This window comes from Falco cherrug, chromosome W, assembly GCF_023634085.1.
Source record: "Falco cherrug isolate bFalChe1 chromosome W, bFalChe1.pri, whole genome shotgun sequence".
Taxonomy (NCBI): Eukaryota; Metazoa; Chordata; class Aves; order Falconiformes; family Falconidae; genus Falco; species Falco cherrug.
In genome coordinates, this window is record NC_073719.1 from 16,032,426 (window position 1) to 16,051,141 (window position 18,716).

The following is an 18,716-nucleotide window of genomic DNA, read 5'->3' on the forward strand; positions in this document are numbered from 1 at the left end:
GAACATGCAACATCAAGGCACCGCAAAGGGGCAAGGAGATGATGAGCACAACAAGCCCATGCCACGCTCCCTGCCTCCCCACATGACAGTGCCTGTGCCCAGGTCCCTGATGGCTGTGGAGGCCACCTGGCACTGGGCACCCTTTCCCCTGGCTACCCGGAGGCTGCCTTAGGCTCTCTCTAGTCCACTCAGGCCCCCTTCTGAGGCCTTCGTTGCACCCCAGACCCCTCTGCAGAGCCTCAAGCCCTCAAAAAGACACCGGACTGGGGGCCCGGTCCCCTAGTCTCGACCATTCCACTCGAGTCCCCGCGGCACCCCTCCATAGGGGTCTGGTATGCCCCAGGCCTCCGGTTGCTCCTCTAGCGTGGCCGCTACTACAGCCAGAAGGCAGCCAGGGAGGGGGGCAACTGCCGAGCAGCAGCAGCAGCAGCAGCCTCTTTGCTCCCACTCAAAGCTCATGGCGCTCCCGGCAGCCACTGCAGCCGTAGGCCTGGGCTTGGAAACATGGTGCAGCTGTGAAAGCAGAGCAGCCTGGGGAAGCCCAGGAACTCCGTGGCGTGAGCAAAGGCCCCAGCTCGTGGATTTCCCCTGAAGCCCAGCTGGCCCTGAGAGGCCACTTTCAAGCTGGCTTGCGCCTCGTACAGAAGCCCACAGGGATGCCAGCAGGAGCCAGCCCAAGGCATTCTCTGCTTCCAACTGCCACCCCCAAGGCCCTGAGCCCTCCTATGACCTGCCTTCCTTCCTTCCACTGTTCCCTCATGCTTCTCTCGGAGCAGGCAGAGCTTCAGCCCTTTGCGGTGACCCTTTGTGCCCGACTTGGCAGCCTGCCTCCTTCGGCAGGTGCCGGCTCTGGAAGTCCTTGCCTCGCACAGGAGACTGCAGTGCACTGGCGCGTGGTTAGCCATGCCAACGGCATCCATAATGTTACCAAGGCCACAGGTACTGATTGAGTTTTCCCTAAAGCATTTAGGACAATTGGGGTTTTAGACAAAGTCAAAATTCCACATTGCTCTGCCTCACTCTGCGTCAGTGCAGTGATTTGTGCTCCTGTGTCAAGATTGTTTTTTTCTGTGTTCCAACGGCCACTGTAATCATTAAATCTCCTCTCAAATTTAAGGTGAGTTGCCTAATAAACATTCACCCTCCCTTCCCCCCCCACCTTCGGGGGATGGAGGATAGTTTCTTCACTTCATCAGCTTTTTCCCCGATGCCTATTGATGGTGGGGCACTAGGGGTTGGCTTGAAACTAACTTTGTGCCCTGACCATGTCTGTACAGATTTCTCCAGTTTCTGGGTCGGGAGCCCATCCATTAGATCCCAGTGAATACCTCTCTGGAGCCCCAGCTGCCACCATTCCTGCCGGCTTAGGGGTCTCCCTCCCCTAGGATCAGTACATCGGACCGATTTAGAATTCTGACTTCCCTGAGCCTGTGCTAAGCGTCCCTCAGCTTTTCCCGCAGTTCTGCGGCTCTCATTTCAGGTCTTTGCCAGGACCTACCAACGGGACCGTATTTTGTCCCAAAGTTAATTAGCTCTCGAGCAATTTCCCCTCACATAACTCTGCCTGATATGGGGGTATTTTGTATTTTCCCCTGTAGCTGGATCCCAATGGGTTTTAAAGAATCAGGAAGTCCTCGAATTAGAAGAGTCATCCCTTCTGGGTCCACAGGCATCGTCATGGGGGAGCCCTGGTGAGATTCAAGCCTCCTGTCATACATCATCTGCAGACAAGCTGCCTTTTGTACACTTTCTACCAGCTGATCCACCGTACCTGTTATGGCTAGGGGGTCTCCCCTTCCAGAGGGTTCACTCCCCCGGCCCAATACGCTGCCCTCTGCGTTAATGACCATGGGGCCTGATGGTTGCCAGCAGTTAGAAACACACCTGGGCCCCAGTATCCTTCTGCTTCCTTCTCTGACAACAAAATCCCATCCCCTCCTGACAAGGACGCTTTCCAAACATACTCTGTTTCAGATTCTTTTGGAGTCTTTGCAAAATCCTTCCTTAATTTTACTAACTCAGTTGCTGTAAACGGAGCCTCTTTAATAACCATTTGGGCACAATTTGGGCACAAGTGTCGTTGTCTGTCTCATATAAACACTCAGTCTTAACTAGGGGATACATGTGAGGAGGGTTTTCTGCTGCCTCTTTTTCCCCCGGGCATATATTTGTCTAATCCCTTTCTCTGTTAACTTCAACTCCACCTCCCCAAACGAGTCACTTTGTTTCCACAATTCTTCTCTTAATGTGTCTTTTAACAAAGCATTCTGGTTTCTCTCCTGCTCTAATAGCTGTTTGGTCTTTTCTGACTGCTCTGGCGGTGTTTTAACTGCCATTTTCAAGGAATCTACCACGGCATCATCTTGACACAATCTTTGGCTCCTATCTTCTATGGCTGCTGCAAACTTGCCCCTAAAACTGCACAAATTATGGATCTTTCCCTTGCCAGGCCTAACTTTAGCTTCCTTCTGCAATATTGTGATCCTACCCACTATACTCTGCGGTTGGAACCACTGATTTTTTGCCCATTCTCACCCTCAGGCAGCTGGGCGAGCGTGATAGGTTCCCAAAAGTCATCCAGTTTATAGAAATCTTCGCCCCATACTTCAGTGGGGGAAACATCATGAACATCTGTAGAAGTGTGGGCACACACTTCACCAAAGAGGGGTTATTTCATCCTGAGAGGGCCTCACTGTAAATTCTCTTACCACTTCCCACCCCTGCCGCCGCCCTTCACTCTCAGGAGGTCACACTTGTAAACTTCTTTAGAGACTCATCTCTTGTTCAATTCTATGGCTTTGTCCTTCGGCTGTTTTCCTCACGGACAAACAGAACCGTGGATCCAGACTCCGCACTCAGTTCGCACCAAGGCACATCTCAGGTGCACACACACACACAGACACAGACACACACACAGACACACAGACACACAGACACAGACACAGACACAGACACAGACACAGACACACACAGACACAGACACAGACACAGACACAGACAGACACAGAGATACACAGACACACACACACACACACACACACACAGGTACACACAGACACACAGAGACACAGACACACACACGCATGCGCACTCACACACACACACACACACACACACACACAGACAGACACAGAGTCAAGAGCCAAGGAACTTTATTTGCCTAACAATAAATCTGCAAATGCAAAGGGAGAGAGCGCGAGAGCTAAAGTGAGAGAAAGGAAGGAAAGAAATAAGGGAAGAAAGAGTTCACGGCAATAGCTACCACCCCGGAGCTGCAGCGTCCCAACAGCCTGATTCGTTTCCCAGTCCGGTGGGGGAACGTTCTGTCCCATGTTAGTTGGTTCCATTTTTTATGGAGTTGCTATAAGCTGTTCTGCTTAACCACACCTTCCACCCGGCAATGGTGTACGTGCCCAACATTCCTCAGGGGCCTCTGGGCACCCTGACCCCCCTGACCCCAAGTCTGGGCACATGCACAAGGGTTTGGTTTGGTTGTGCAGGATCAGCCTCCCCCGTTGCTCCATGGTGTCCGTCGGTTTCCTCCTTTAACAATGTATAGACCAATCTCTGCGGTGGCAGTGGTGTTACCCTCCTGCCTTAAATCCCTTCTGTGCCAGTGGTGTTATCTTCCTGCCTTAACAATGTATAGATCATTCCCTGTGGGGATGGCATGCGTTTCCTGCCATAGCAATGCTGAGACAAAACATGGTCCTAGCTTCCAGCCCGCTCCTGCAAGATTTAACATTTCAGATGGGGGTGCACCCCAGAGGGTTCCCAGCCCTGCACCCTGCAAGCTGCCCACTGGCAGGGGAACCCATTGCTCTTGTGGGAGCAGCGCTGCCACCACGGGGGCTTGCAGAAACAGACACAGTGGTGCCAGCAGTCGCATCTCCACCAAGCCTTTGGGCAGCCCCACAGCTGGGAGCAGCCCTCCTGCAGGCACAATCCTGCCCAGCACGGTCCTGAGGCTGCCTGCCCACGTGCCCTGCCCATGGGGACATGGTGCTGGGGCCTGGGCTCTGCTGGGGTGCTGCTGCCTGGCCCCACGTGGATGGTGCTGCCCAGGCCCATGGAGCTGATTCTGTCTGGAGTCATGGGGCTCCTCTTCCTCATCCCCATTGGGCTCCTTCTGCCCACCTGCACAGGGCTGCTTCTGCTTGGCCCCATGTCCTCCCCTTGGCCTTTGTCCCCATCTGCCATCTTCTCCATGTGCGCATCTGCCCCCAGCAGCTCTACTCGAAGGCCCTGGAAAAACCCTCTGGGCTCCAGCAGCCCTGGATAGAGCTGATCCTCTTTCCTGCTGCTCCTCTTTCCTGGTGGCGGGGGAGGGAGAGAACTGTGGGGTGGTGGTGAGCGTGGTGTGTGTCCCACTACAGACCGCCTCTTGCCACTTGGCCATCATTACTTGCAGAAACTTTTGGTACTGCCTGGTTACTATGAGGGTGTCCTGGACGATATGGATGAGCTCCTCGGTGAGGTTCTGTGTGACCGTGGCCATGGCTGAGGGGCTGCTGGGCTTGGCTTCAAATCGATGGGGCTCTACGCACTGTCCCTGCCGTCCAATGGGGAACTCCTCATGCTTTGGCATCCCTGCCATCCACAAGGAATTCCTCCTCTGGCAACTCCAGGGAGAGGGCCTGGCCAAGGGCAATTCCCAGCTTCCTCACTGGCACCCAGGTTGCCCTGATGGACCGGGAAGGTGCAGAGCCGGGTAGTGCCACTGGCTCTGCCATCACACCAGGCCAGTGGTGTGGGACACAGTAGCGGGAGCCCGGGGTAGAAGAGCCGCTGCATGACAGCGACAGCAGCAGGGCCTGTGCAGACTGGTGCTCCCTTGGCAGAACATCTGCGCTCGCCCTGCAGTAGAGGACGGGGAAGAGAGAGAAGGCTGTTGCCCTGCAGTGCTCATGCACATGTGCAAGCCCACGTGTGCAGGCCCAACTTCTGTTAGTGAGGACTGGCAGGTTTCTTGGACAGACACTGGGAAGGCAGTCAGGTGTCGGGTGGCCTGAGGATCCTGACCTCTTCTTCCTCAGCCAAAGTGCCACGAGTCCCAGAATCACACAATGGTCGTTGTTGGAGGGAACCTCTGGAGATTATCGAGTCCAACGCCCTGCAAAAGCAGGCTGTGCTAGAGCAGGTTGCACAAAATCATGTGCAGGTGGTGCTGGAATGTTTCCAGGGCCTCTCTGGGCAGCCGGTGCCAGTGATCTTAAGCTGGAGTGCTGTGCAAGGGTCCCTGTGCTGGTGGGGGGCAGTGCCTGGGCTAGCTGCAACATCAAGGCACCGCAAAGGGGCAAGGAGATGATGAGCACAACAGGCCCATGCCACGCTCCCTGCCTCCCCACATGACAGTGCCTGTGCCCAGGTCCCTGATGGCTGTGGAGGCCACCTGGCACTGGGCACCCTTTCCCCTGGCTACCCGGAGGCTGCCTTAGGCTCTCTCTAGTCCACTCAGGCCCCCTTCTGAGGCCTTCGTTGCACCCCAGACCCCTCTGCAGAGCCTCAAGCCCTCAAAAAGACACCGGACTGGGGGCCCGGTCCCCTAGTCTCGACCATTCCACTCGAGTCCCCGCGGCACCCCTCCATAGGGGTCTGGTATGCCCCAGGCCTCCGGTTGCTCCTCTAGCGTGGCCGCTACTACAGCCAGAAGGCAGCCAGGGAGGGGGGCAACTGCCGAGCAGCAGCAGCAGCAGCCTCTTTGCTCCCACTCAAAGCTCATGGCGCTCCCTGCAGCCACTGCAGCCGTAGGCCTGGGCTTGGAAACATGGTGCAGCTGTGAAAGCAGAGCAGCCTGGGGAAGCCCAGGAACTCCGTGGCGTGAGCAAAGGCCCCAGCTCGTGGATTTCCCCTGAAGCCCAGCTGGCCCTGAGAGGCCACTTTCAAGCTGGCTTGCGCCTCGTACAGAAGCCCACAGGGATGCCAGCAGGAGCCAGCCCAAGGCATTCTCTGCTTCCAACTGCCACCCCCAAGGCCCTGAGCCCTCCTATGACCTGCCTTCCTTCCTTCCACTGTTCCCTCATGCTTCTCTCGGAGCAGGCAGAGCTTCAGCCCTTTGCGGTGACCCTTTGTGCCCGACTTGGCAGCCTGCCTCCTTCGGCAGGTGCCGGCTCTGGAAGTCCTTGCCTCGCACAGGAGACTGCAGTGCACTGGCGCGTGGTTAGCCATGCCAACGGAAACACTTTATTGCAAGAAGGCAGCCTGCTGGGTTCTGCCGTTGCGAGGAGCGTGGACAGGACAGAGCAGGCCTTTGTCACTGAGGCTGCCTTTCGTCAGCAGGCATTGCCCCAGCAGGAAACGGTCGTTGTGCGCTGCAGCCTGCCCTGGATGCTCCTCATCGTGCTGCTCCAAGCTATTTCGCTCTTAGGTACTGCAGGAGCTCCTGCAGCCGAGTAAAGAAGTCCAGCAGCTTCTGGACTGGAAACGGGCAGGGTGGAAACCGGCTCGATTCTGTTGGCCTTGGCCTTGGCCTTGGCCTCTGAACGGGGGTGTAGGTGAAGACTGGCTGTGGCCTTGCAGTAGTGGTTACTGCTGGGCGCAGGCCCATCTGCGCCAGGATCCAGTCGTAGAAGTGCTGGGTGGAGGTGTAGACTCCGGGCTTCCTTGCTCTCGCACAGCCCGTCCCCCAGCTGGTCACGCCAACAAGCCAGAAGTAGTCGGCGCTCTTGTCTTGGCACACGAGAGGCCCACCGCTGTCCCCCTGCAGCACAGGAGAGAGGACGAAGGGGTTGTTGGGTGGCCACCCTCAGCCCGGTGGCTGGCTCCTTCTCTCTCACGGCACCTGCCAGAGCTGCATTCAGTGGCCAGCCAAGCTCTGTAGAAGCTTGCCTGGCAGGGGGCGGTGGGCCTGTAAGGCAGGGCTCGCTCTCACCGCTCTTCACGGTGGTGGTGAAGGTGTGTCAGACGGCTGGGATGGTGAAGCTGTGGGCTGCCAGGGGCACCGGGCGGGCCTTCTGGGCAGCGTGCCAGGCCTCTGGGACAAGGCGGGCAGGCCCTGGGCAAGGGCTTGCCCATGGGGAGGGGCGGGTAAGGCCCTCAGCGGTGGGGACCCAGCCATGGGAGTGTGAGTGGCCAGCAAAAGGCCGTGATGGCGCACGTTTGGGCGGTTGTGGCGGGGCTGCCTGCGCTGCCAGGGCTTGGCTTGTAGCACGCTCCTACCTGGCAGGTGTCGATGCCGCCCTGCGGATAGCCAGCACAGATGTTGTGGCTGTGGATGGCTCCCCTGTACCAGCCGCTGCTGTTACAGACCCTGGCATCAATGAGGTGGACCTGGGCCTCCTGCAGCGCGTATGCCGATCCTCCAGCTGTGAAGAGCACAGAAAGGAATGAACACCCAGCAGCTCATTGCCAGTTCTCCTCCCCCGTCTGGCTGAAGCCCTCCCCCGGGGCTTGGCTTTGCATGCGGACAGGCGCTGGACCGCTCTTGCCTTTCTGCCTTGCTCTGGGTCAATGGCGCCGGCCCCTCTCTCGAAGAGAGAGGCTTACGCCCCCACAGCCTGACTCTGGCTTTCGCCTCTGCCGTCAGGAAGCGCATCCTGCTTCCCCAAGCTGGCCAAGCTTCCACTGGCGCCGCCACTGCGTTTGGGCCACTCACCTCTTGCTTTCCTGGCACCCCAGCCACTGACGTAGCAGGCTGTCAGCTCTGAGACTCTCAGCGAGGCGTCGGGCACACAGGCAAGCTGTACGTAGCTGTTGCACTGGACAGGCTGGTCCAGTTCCAGCAAGGCAATGTCGTTCCTCTGTGTGACGTTCCAGTAGTGCTGGTGAACCAGCAGCCGCCTGACGGCGCGCACCTGAGCCTCAGGGCCCAGCTGAGTCAGCTGGGTAGCACCGAGCACCACGCGCAAGACGGTGATGTGCCTGGAAGGCAGATGGAGAGAGGGCTCAGAGGGAGCGCAGCCACGTGCTGCAGCAGCCCGGCACTTGCCCTGCCTTCTGCTCGACGAGGGAGAGAGGCAAGCAGCGCTAGGGAGGCTGCGACTGCCCTCGCGTGCCTTGGGCTCAAGCAGTGTCGAGCGGGAGGCTGCTGGGAAGCAGTGGCACGAGCCCAGCCTTCTCCTGAGCAGCCTCTCGGCGGGGCTCCGGAGTGCCCAGGCACTGGGCGTACTGCAGGGCAACGGGACGGCAGTAGCACGTGCTGCTGCGCTCAGGGCACCTGCTAGTGTTGTGGGGCTAGCCCCGACCCCTGGTCCTCCTTACCTGACCTCGATGAAGCAGTGGGCTGCTGTGAGGACCCACTGTGGGCTGATGAGGGAGCCCCCGCAGATGTGCGCCGTGCCTCCTTCCACGAGAGCCTGGATGCTGACGATCCAGGGCCAGGCCCCTGGCTGGGCATCTGTGCCACCCACGACGCGCGACATGCCGTAGTGCAAAGCCATGGGACGAAGCCCGCAGCTCCCTCTGTAACCAAAAACTCCTTACTGTGCTGCTGGATGGCTTGCGCCGTTGCGGCTGAAGGCCAGCCGTCTTCCCTCCCCACAAGGCATGGCCAGACGGGCCGAGGAAACCCGTGGGGCCAAAACCCGCTCCCCTCGCCCCGCTTTCTGCTTCAGCCCGTAGACGAGTTGTGCCGGCAGCCTGGCTGCTGTCAAGGCACTGAGCCTCCCACATGGCTTTCAGGAACCTGGGGGGTGGCCATGGGGGACAAGCAGGCCCCCTCCAGTGAAGCCCACAAGGCTTGCCCAAGCTCCCTCCCAGAGCCTCGGGCCACTTACCCACAGCTGTCCCATGTGCCGTGCACAGGACAGCACACGGCCAGCAGGACAACGAGGAGACGCAGAAAACCCATCGCTGCCAGCGACATGTGGCAGCTGCAAGGACGAGGGCTTGTCGCCACCAGTACGGCTGCTGACGTACTGCCCGCAGGATTCCCGTTGCCCGGGGTTCCCTTGGACGTGGGACTGATGTCACAGAGTGCCTGGTTCCGGGTGCTGGGCGTGGTGGTGTCGGGGGGGCGGGGGGGGAGGGGAGGGAGGGGAGGCAATAGGAGGGGTCCCAAGCAGGAGTGGAGGCAGAAGCTGGGATCGCGCACCCCGACAGAGCCTTGTGGAATGCCCTGCTTGCGCCATCAGGGTGGGCAGGCCCCATGGCAGGCAGCGGCGCCTGGCTCCCAGCTCTGCCTTCTAACAGCTCACAGGACAAAAGCGAGCATGGCCTCACAGCCTCCTTGGGAAGTTCCCTGCCGCCCTGCTCTCCGCAGCCCCATGCCACCAGCTCCTTCCCAATAAAGAGACGCCAGAGAACGGGGCTACTACAGGCAGGACGCGCATGCCTGGGTGTCCAAGAGCCAATGTCTCTTACGGCTGCGGCTGGCAACAGTGCTGGGCAAGCCAAATAAGCCAAGCGTAGCCCAGCAGTGTCAACCTTGCTGCACAAAGAACAGTGAAATGCAGGTGCAGCACAGTCCTCGCTGGCTATGTCAGTGACAGCAACGCCCTCTGGCAGGCCTCGTGTCCTCCTTGCTATCCATGAGTCTGATTGCAGTTCTGGGCGCACACTGAGCAGGGCATTTGTGGCAAGGACAAGCAAGGTGAAGCTCTCGAGAGACAAGGATGCTCCTGCTCTTAGCCGTACGTGCCATTGCTGTCCATGGCTTTGGTAAATCCTGCATCAGCCTTGTCTCAGGAGTCTGCCTTCTGCCACTGCCTGGGGGAGCCTTGCTCACTCACATGCTGGAGTGCAGCAGAGAAGCAGGATCCAGGCACGTGCACTGCATTTAAAGCGCAGCAGGGCTAGGTCCGTGGGGGGCGAGGGCAGTGGCTTGAAGCATGGCAGCCTCAAAGCTTGTGAAAGGTGCGGCAGCTCCCTGCTGCCACCCTGGCTTGTGTGGCGAGGCATAAGGAACACAGCGGAGGGAGCAACTGGGTCCCAAGGAGGAGGAGCGGGCAGGCTCTGCCTGAAAGTTGAAGAGCTGCTCTCAAGGCGCTTGAGGCGCACAGGGCTTCCTAGGCCCCAGAACTGGGCCTCCAAGCCAGCGGGCTCAAGGCTGCTTTGTGTTTTGACAAGGGACCTGCTTCTGCTTGGCCCCATGTCCTCCCCTTGATCTTTGTCCTCATTCGCAGTCTTCTCCATGTGCGCATCTGCCCCCAGCAGCTCCACTCTAAGGCCCTGGGGCCACCCTCTGGGCTCCAGCAGCCCCGGCTAGAGCTGCTCCTCTTTCCTGGCAGGGTGGAGGGAGGCAACTGCGGGGAGGTGGTGTGTGTGGTGTGTGTCCCACCACAGGCCGCCTCTCGACACTTGGCCATCATTTTTTGCAGGAACTTTTGGTACTGCCTGGTCACTGTGAGGGTGCCGTCAATGATGCGGATGAGCTCCTTGGTGAGCTTCTCCTTGACTGTGGCCATGGCTGAGGGGCTGCTGGGGGTGGCTCCACATGGCAGGTGCTCTACGCCCTGTCTCTGCCATCCAATGGGGAACTCCTCATGCTTTGGCATCCCTGCCACCCACAAGGAATTCCTCCTCTGGCAACTCCAGGGAGAGGCCCTGGCCAAGGGCAATTCCCAGCTTTACACTGGCACCCAGGTTGCCCTGATGGACCAGGAAGGTGCAGTGCCGGGTAGTGTGGAGTGGCTGGAAGACAACGGACATATTATGAGCAATGCAGACCACGTAACGTTGTTGTAATAGCAGGCCGAGCAGGCCGCAGCTGTAACAAGCTGCAGGTGTTGTGAAGGACATATGCAAGGCCAAGGGAGACAAAGAGACTGTGTATTCGCAGAGAGATAAGGGAGCTGGACAGAAAGGTGAGTAAAAACAGGACGCCTGCACAAGGGGAGAGCAGCGTGTGGGCGCCACACCAGGACTAATCAAATGGAGCGTGATGCCGCATTGGACAACAGCAAGGTGGCAAAAAGACGCCAGAGGAGACTGATGTAACCAAGCGATTAAACAAGATAAAGGACCTCTATGGGTCCCTAGCAGATCTGTCCACCCTGCATGTCAACTCCAGAAGAACGGAGAAAATATAGACGACAGCTTTACCTCCAACCAGTCTTCAACAAACTCCGTGTAGAACTTGAGCCAGTCCCATCCACCATAGAAGATGTGCTGTTGACAGCAGCGAGAAGACAATCATTTGGGCCACGAGCTTGTAATGTTGTGTTGAAAAGATTTTGTAATACCAAAAATGCTCTTTGCAGAAACTGTAGGGAACCAGCAGCAATAATATTAAGTTGTGGTAACTGTAGACAGATTTTTGTTATATATTGTAGCCGCTTGCGAAATGCTTATGTTTTGTGTTTAAATTGTCAAAACAGCTTTGCTAATAGTACTTTTGAAAATGTTTGTAGGGAATTTCTGAACCTTAAGCCAAATCAACATTTTCCAGAAATATGGATGCCAGAAAATTTTGACAGCAGAAGTGAAGCTATCTCTTGGTGGGCCGTGACCAAAGCCTTAACTGTTGTTTTAGCTACAAAGAAAACATAAGCTCTTGGTTTGTGGTGCTTGTTTTGTCAGTTGGGAACAAGAATTGCGAGTTAATGACATTGCTTGCTTTGATTATAGGGCTGGTAGGAATAATCAGCATGCCCTCACAAGAACAGTGTGGGCTCCTGCCCAACCACAAATGACCATGTGGGTTACCTGGGCCAACATGACAGGGCAAGGTCCATTTTGCTTACCGTTAGCTACCCCATCTGGCCCATTTCGTACCTGTTTGACTGGGGTCCCTTTATACCATGTGATGGAGTTTGGGCACTGGAAAACAGGTAAAATATACTCCGACGACCTCAACCAAGCAACAAATGACTTTTAGACCATCAACAGTGGATCTGTGCAAGCCGATTGGTGCCAATCACTTGGTATTCCACGAAAGCCCTTGGGGGCTCAAGCGTTCAAAATTGCTCAGGGCCGGAATGTTACCGGCATGGAACCTCAGGAGCTTGACATCTTAGGATCTATGCCAGGAAACTACTGTTTGATTTTTGGGTTTTACAAGAAAGACATTGACTCCAGTAATTTTAGGATCCACAAACCAAGAAATTACAATACTTGGATTGCCCCTGGGTCCCCCTGGCATTCTAACATCACCGGTTACTCTAACAATTGGACTTGGCCTGTTTCATGGTCTGGCAAGACAAACGAGAAAGCAAAGATGTTGCCTCCGGGAGTATTCCTCGTTTGCGGAGCTGGTGCCTGGCCCGCCGTACCTGCAAGCGCACAGGGAGGACCATGCTACTTTGGCAAACTAACATTATTTGCCCCTAGTATCCATCAAATGCTTAACATAAGTAACAAGTTTAAACGCGTCAGACGTAGTGTATACCAATTGGGACCTGAATGTAAAGATGATGTTGAGTTGTGGGAACGTCCATCTGTCATTTCAGCATCACTCTTTACACCACAAGTTGCTTCTGCCAAGGCTCTCACTCAGTTGAGACGGTTAGTTTGTCGGACAGGAAAACAAATTAACATTACCTCCAAAGTATTAGATGAGCTCACCACTGATGACGACAGTATACGACATGCTTTAATACAAAATCGAGGTGCTATTGATTTTCTGTTATTAGCACAAGGACACAGCTGTGAGGATTTTGAGGGAACGTGCTCCGTGAATCTTTCTGATCATTCTGAGTCCATTCACAAAAAGCTTTTCCAACTGCAAGATAATACGAAGAAACTCACTGTTGTTGAAAATCCTTTCGACGGTTGGCTTAAGAGATGGGGAATCACCGGCTGGTCGAAAACCCTATTGATGGATGGGTTTCGATTTTTTGTTATTATCTTTGCTGTGCTTGTTATCTTCTGTTGTATTTTCTCCTGTATGAAGAAAGGTTTGGAATCAGTTGTTGATCGAGCCTGGCTTGTCCAAAAAGAAAAAGGGGGATGTGATAGGGGAATTCCTGACAGAACAAGGGCATACTGTACCCTTGCAGGAGTTGGACATCCCTAGCCTGCAGATTGCAAAGTTACTTTGAAAATCTTGTACTGTCCTTGAATAGGCAGAATAATGAATAATGAGTATTGTACAAGAACAAGGCCAGATGCCAAGCAAGATATGAAAACCGCTAGGTTAGCACATCCTTATTAGGCGCTTGCAACATGACAGCCAATCAACAAGTAACGTGAATACGTAATTGACAACCAATCAACAAATGGCATGAATACGTAATTGCTGCTGCGTGAACAGTGCATTGGAAGTATAAATAAGACAAAGTTGCTGAATAAAGGAGGACAACATGTAGCCGTATTGGTGTAATTGCCGTTAGTTGGCTGACTCCTTTCTGGGATCCTCTTTAGCTGTCCTGCCCCTCCTCAGCGCTTACGGCACTGATGTCACAGCTCTGTGGTGGCACAGGGGGCTCCTGCTGCCCGCGCCCCAGGCGGTGGGCTCTGGGGTCCATGTGGGCTGCAGCACCTCAGGTGTGGCACCAGGGCCAAGAGCAGGCTTGTCACACGGACACCGGTACCCAGGGATGGGAGCCCTTGTGTGGGAAGGGTTTGCTGCCCAGCAGAGGATGCTGGAGGGGATGGCAGGGGGCAGCAGAAGGAGGAACGAGGTTGCCACCACGAGAGCAAAGGCTGCAGTGGCCAAGGCCAGGGGGAAACAGGCCTGGGCTGTGCAGCCCTGGCAGGAGAGGGCTTTGCTCTCCCAGGTGACTCTGTAGCACCATGTGGCCTGTGCCAGAGGTGAAGCTCATCTCCAAGAAGGAAAAGCTGCTGCTGCTGCTGCCGAGCAAGTCCCTGGGGGAGGCCAGGCTGTGATCCAGCCCCCCTGTGGCTATCCTGCTGGTGGCATGCCAGCTAGAGAGCAGCTCTGCAGAGAAGGACCTTTGGGTGACAGAGGACAAGCAGCTGAGCATGAGACATCGATGCACCCTCATGGCAAAGGCCAACAGCTGTGGGGACGGTATTAGGAAAAGCATCGCTGCCTGATGGAGGGAGGTGACCCTTCCCCTCCTCTCAGCACTGCTGCGATGGAGAGACGGGACGCTGCTTGATGCAAGCAAACGTCCATTTATTGTACAACAATCATGAGTTTATATATGTTATCAGAGGCCACGTGCCTTAAACTGATTGGTTCTTTAAGCTAAGCATTACGTACTAGGCAATCCCTAATTGGGTAACAACAAACAAAGGACACTTTCAGTAAGTTTTTACAGTCATCAATTAACAGCAACTTGTTACTTCTCCTTGGTGCCATCTTTCCTCATCTCCTTATCTTTTCTCTGCATGACTCAACAGTCAGCATTCTGTGGGTTGTTATCTATTCACCCTCCTTGTCCTCCCAGGGTTTGTGGCCTACAAGCTCCAGGACATTCCTCTCAGCTAACTGATTGTTACTTATGGCCCTGATTTCCAGGCCCCCTCCTGCAAGCACTACTAAGGCCACATCTGGAGTGCTGTCTAGGGCTGGGCTTCCCAGGGCAAAAAATCTGTTGACCTACTAAAGCAAGTTCTGCAAAGGGCCACCAGGCTGCTTGAAGGGACTGGAACATCTTTCCCAGGAAGAAAGGGTGAGAGATCTGCAACTGTTTAGTCAGGAGAAGAAAAAAAATCCTTGTGAGGTTCTTATGAATGTATACAGAGGTCCATCTGAACCCAAGAAAACACTTTTGACTCTGAGGATGATCAGCCACTGGAAGAGTTGCCAAGAGAGTTTGTGGAATGTCCATCCCTGGAGATACTCCAAACCTATCTAGCCAAGGCCTTGAACAACCTGCTTGAGCTGACTGTACCTCGGCTAGCACATTTCACTGGATGATCTTGAGAGGTCGCTTCCAATGTCAACATTTCTGTAATTCTGTGAGTATCAAGAGGAAAAGTAGACAGAAAAAATGAACACCACATACCCTTTGAGCACAAAGATGTTGGGGTCCCTGAAGAGGACCCAATCTGGAGAAGGGCAAAAGTGTGAGGAGAAAGGAGCAGTAGAGACGTTCTGTACCATCAACCCCCTCTTTGCTATCCCCCCAGTGCCTCCATGGCTGTGGGTGTGTAGATGAACTGGGAACAATGGTGTAATTTGGCCCCTGGAGAAACTGTGAGGGGCATCGTCTTTAATATTTTGGTCCTTGTTTCTCACAATCAAAATCCGGTTGAATTAGCAATAAATTAAGTTGATCTTTGGAAAGACAACACGCCATTGGCTATGACAGTGATGGGTTAATAATCTCTCCGTCTTTATCTTGACCAATGAGCATTGCTGGTTTATTTTCTCCTTTGTCTTGTGCAGTCAGGGGAGTGGATGAACAGCGGGGGACTGACTGGCCACTGCCTAAGGTGAACCCACCACAGGACCACATCAGGACTGCTATGCCCAGAATGGGCTCTCTAACAAAAAAAAGACCCTGACGCATCGGGGCAAGTCCTGCAGATGCCAGAAGAATGGTTGGGGCCTCGAACGCATTATGGACAAGGACACTCAAAGCTGGGATTTTATCTGAGAAATTGTTAAGAGTGAGAGACTGGAGTACTGGACCCAGGCCATCTGGTGGGACCTCACTCAATGGCCTGTATCAATATTTCTGAAAACACAGCCATGAGCACATGATGTGGCTGAAGGTGTCTGACCACGCCATTGGCTGAGAGACCAACTGTGGCAAGAGCTATGGGACATGTGTGGAACAAGTGTCAGCAGGAAACTGGCTCCCATTATATTTCAAAATGGCAATGCAGTTTGATGTCACTAAGTCACAGAGGATGACAGAGGTGATGATGAAGGAAAGGTCCCTTTTTGGGGCTACGATGTATGACCGCAGATGGAAATGAGCAGTGTTTGGGACTTCTTGAGGAAAAATTTCCCTGCTACATCTTCCCCAAGGTGTCCAAGGTACCTGGCACAGACCAGGCTCCTCAGTCCCACTCCTTTGGTGCCTCGCTTCATTCACCATGACCCCTGGGTCTGCACCAGGACCACCCTGCTCTGTGCCCCCACCCTGCACACTCACACAGCTGAGCTCTCACTGGTGTTTCCCTCTCCCAGGCCCTTCCCAGCCCAGCCCCCCCCCCCCCAGCTCTGCCCACCTCCCCTGCCCTCTCCCCAGCCCAGGCAGACACAGCAGCCCACGCTGGGCTGGCCCCATGCAATTGCCCACCCAAAGGGGGCTGCAGAGCTCTGGGCACTCACCCCAATAACCCTAACAAGGGCACAGCAGATGCTAGTGGGCAGAGAGGGGTCTCATCCTGCCAGTCAGCCCCAGGGCTGGCACCAGCCATGGCATGAGGACACAGAGGCCAGTGTCTCCCTCTGTCTGCTGCTCTTCTCTCACAGGGACCCTGATTGCCCACTCCTGGCAGCCCCTCGGGGCCAGTCCCTGTCCCCAGCACCAGGCTGCTGGCCTGGGGGCTCCCCAGGCACCTCCTGCTGCACCAGGGACACAGCAGCCTGCCCCAACTGGGGCATACACAGAGACACCTGCTCTTGCCCAGGGATGTGGTCTCAGGCATGGCCCTGAGCAGGCGGTGCTGCTGTGCAGGGCAGCGGTGCCTGAAAGCCCAGGGAGATGGTCCCAGGCACATCCCTCTTGGTCACCCACCGTTCCCATGGGCACTGGGCACCCACACGCCAAGGCTCAACACAGGCCCATGCCCTAACGTGTTGCCCCATGCCCTCCTCCCCTGAGCCATGGGGAACCCAAGCCCAGCAGCACGCTCCTGGGGGCAATTCCTTCAGCCTCTTCCTGAGCTCAGCTTTGGAAGAAGAGCCAAACCACCAGACATGGGCACTGAGAAAACTGCCTTTTATTACAGAGATGTGAAACAGAAACCAGGCGCATCATCCTCGAAGACACATGTTTAAAGGCTGCTGGGTCAGACAGTCTGGGCTCCTGCCTTTCAGGAAGTGGAGTGGATGCAGACATACTGGGACAAACAGGACTGTCTCAGATAGAATGCTAACAGCACGGGAGGTTCCACACATTAATTAAAAATTCCTTCTGTATATATGTAAACAGTTGATGTCTGCTGAGAGACACCTGCCTGCCTCAGTTTCTTCAGTGCACCCTTGAGCTCCTGGTTCCTCATGCTGTAGATGACAGGGTTCACTGCTGGAGGCACCACCGAGTACGGGACTGACACCCTCAGGTCCAGGGATGGGGAGGAGGTGGAGGGGGGCTTCTGTTAGGCAGATATGGCAGTGCTGACAAAAAGGGAGATGACGGCCAGGTGAGGGAGGCACATGGAAAAGGCTTTGTGCCATCCCTGCTCAGAGGGGATCCCCAGCACGGCCCCTAAGATCTGCACATAGGACAGAACAATGGAAAGAAAACAACCAATAAATAAACAGGCACTAACCTCAATAAGCCCAAACTTCCCTAAGGTAGGTGTGTAAGCAGGAGAGCTTGAGGATCTGGGGGATTTCTCAGAGGCGGTCCAGCGCATTGCCTTGGCAGAGCAGCAGTGAAAGCGTATTCACAGAATACAGGAGACAATTGAGGAAACCACCATCCCAGGCAGCTGCTGCCATGTGGACACAAGCTCTGCTGCCCAGCAGGGTCCCGTAGTGCAGGGGCTGGCAGATGGCTGCGTAGCGGTCATAGGCCATGACAGTGAGCAGAGAAAACGCTGCTGAAACAGAAAAGAGAAAGAGAAAGACTTGGGCAACACATCCTGCATAGGAGATGTCCCATGTGTCCCAGAGGGAGTTGGCTATGGCTTTGGGGAAAGTGGTGGAGATGGAGCCCAGGTTGAGGAGGAACAGGTTGACGGGGAAGAAGTACATGGGGGTGTGGAGGCAGTGGTCACAGATTACAGTGGTGATGATGAGGCCGTTGGCCATGAGGGCAGCCAGGTAGATGCCCAGCAAGAGCCAGAAGTGCAAGAGCTGCAGCTCCCATGTGTCTGCCAGTGCCAGGAGGAGGAAGTGGGTGATGGAGCTGCTGTTGGGCATCTGCTGCCTCTGGGCCTGGCGACTGTCCATGAAGGAAAATATAATGAGCTGTTAGGGAAGACTTCTCTGATCAAAACCTAACACCTTTCTCAGAGAAAGCCCACTGAAAGGGCCTCTCTGCTTTTTGGAAGACCTTGGGCAGGTCCATCTCAAGAGTTGGTTCTGACTGAGGGAGCTACAGGAAGCAGGGGGTTCTGCTGTGGGCTCTGGAGGAGTCACTCCTGCCCTATTACAACAGGTAATAGGAACATGGGGTGACAGAAGATTAAATCCACTCATGGCATCAAAGGCTTTTCAGCATTGTCACCTCCAATTCACCCCACCACCGAGTGGAGTTTAGGGGATTTTTCTCTGTGTATTTTGTTCTGGTTGCCCCACCACAGCTGAGGAGTGGTTTTGGCACTGTCATTCCTGCTGCACTCCAGGTGCCATCATGTGGATCCTGAGAGGCAAAGAGGCAGTCCGTTTGTGCAGACTGAGGACAGCCAGGCTGTCCACCCGCCCTGTGCAGGAGCGGGCTGGAAGCTAGGACCATGCGCGGCAATCAGTTAGCTGAGGGGAATGTGCTCGAGCTTGTCTGGACAACAATTAACATGATGAGGCATGTTTGCAGAGCACAGGGGAGTGGGAGACGGATGGCGCCAAGGATGGCGCCAAGGAAAGGTAACACCTTGCTGTTAATTGATGAAAGTGTCCTTTGTAGTTAACCACCAATCAGGGATTGCCTAGTCTGTAATTCTTAGCTTAAAGAACCAATCTGTTTAAAGCACGCAGCTTCTGAAAACATATATAAACTCGTGATTGTGTACAATAAATGGACATTTGCTTGCATCAAGCTGCGTCCCGTCTCTTCATTCGCCGCAGCCCATGGCTTTGTGTTTCAAGG

The 18,716-nt window shown here is 55.2% G+C and overlaps 1 pseudogene; it reads right to left on the reverse strand.

Annotated features, from left to right (window-relative positions):
• Positions 1-10,419: 10,419 nt before the first annotated feature.
• On the reverse strand, positions 10,420-17,830 carry LOC129734645 (olfactory receptor 14C36-like; annotated as a pseudogene).
• Between the last annotated feature and the right edge of the window lie 886 nt (positions 17,831-18,716).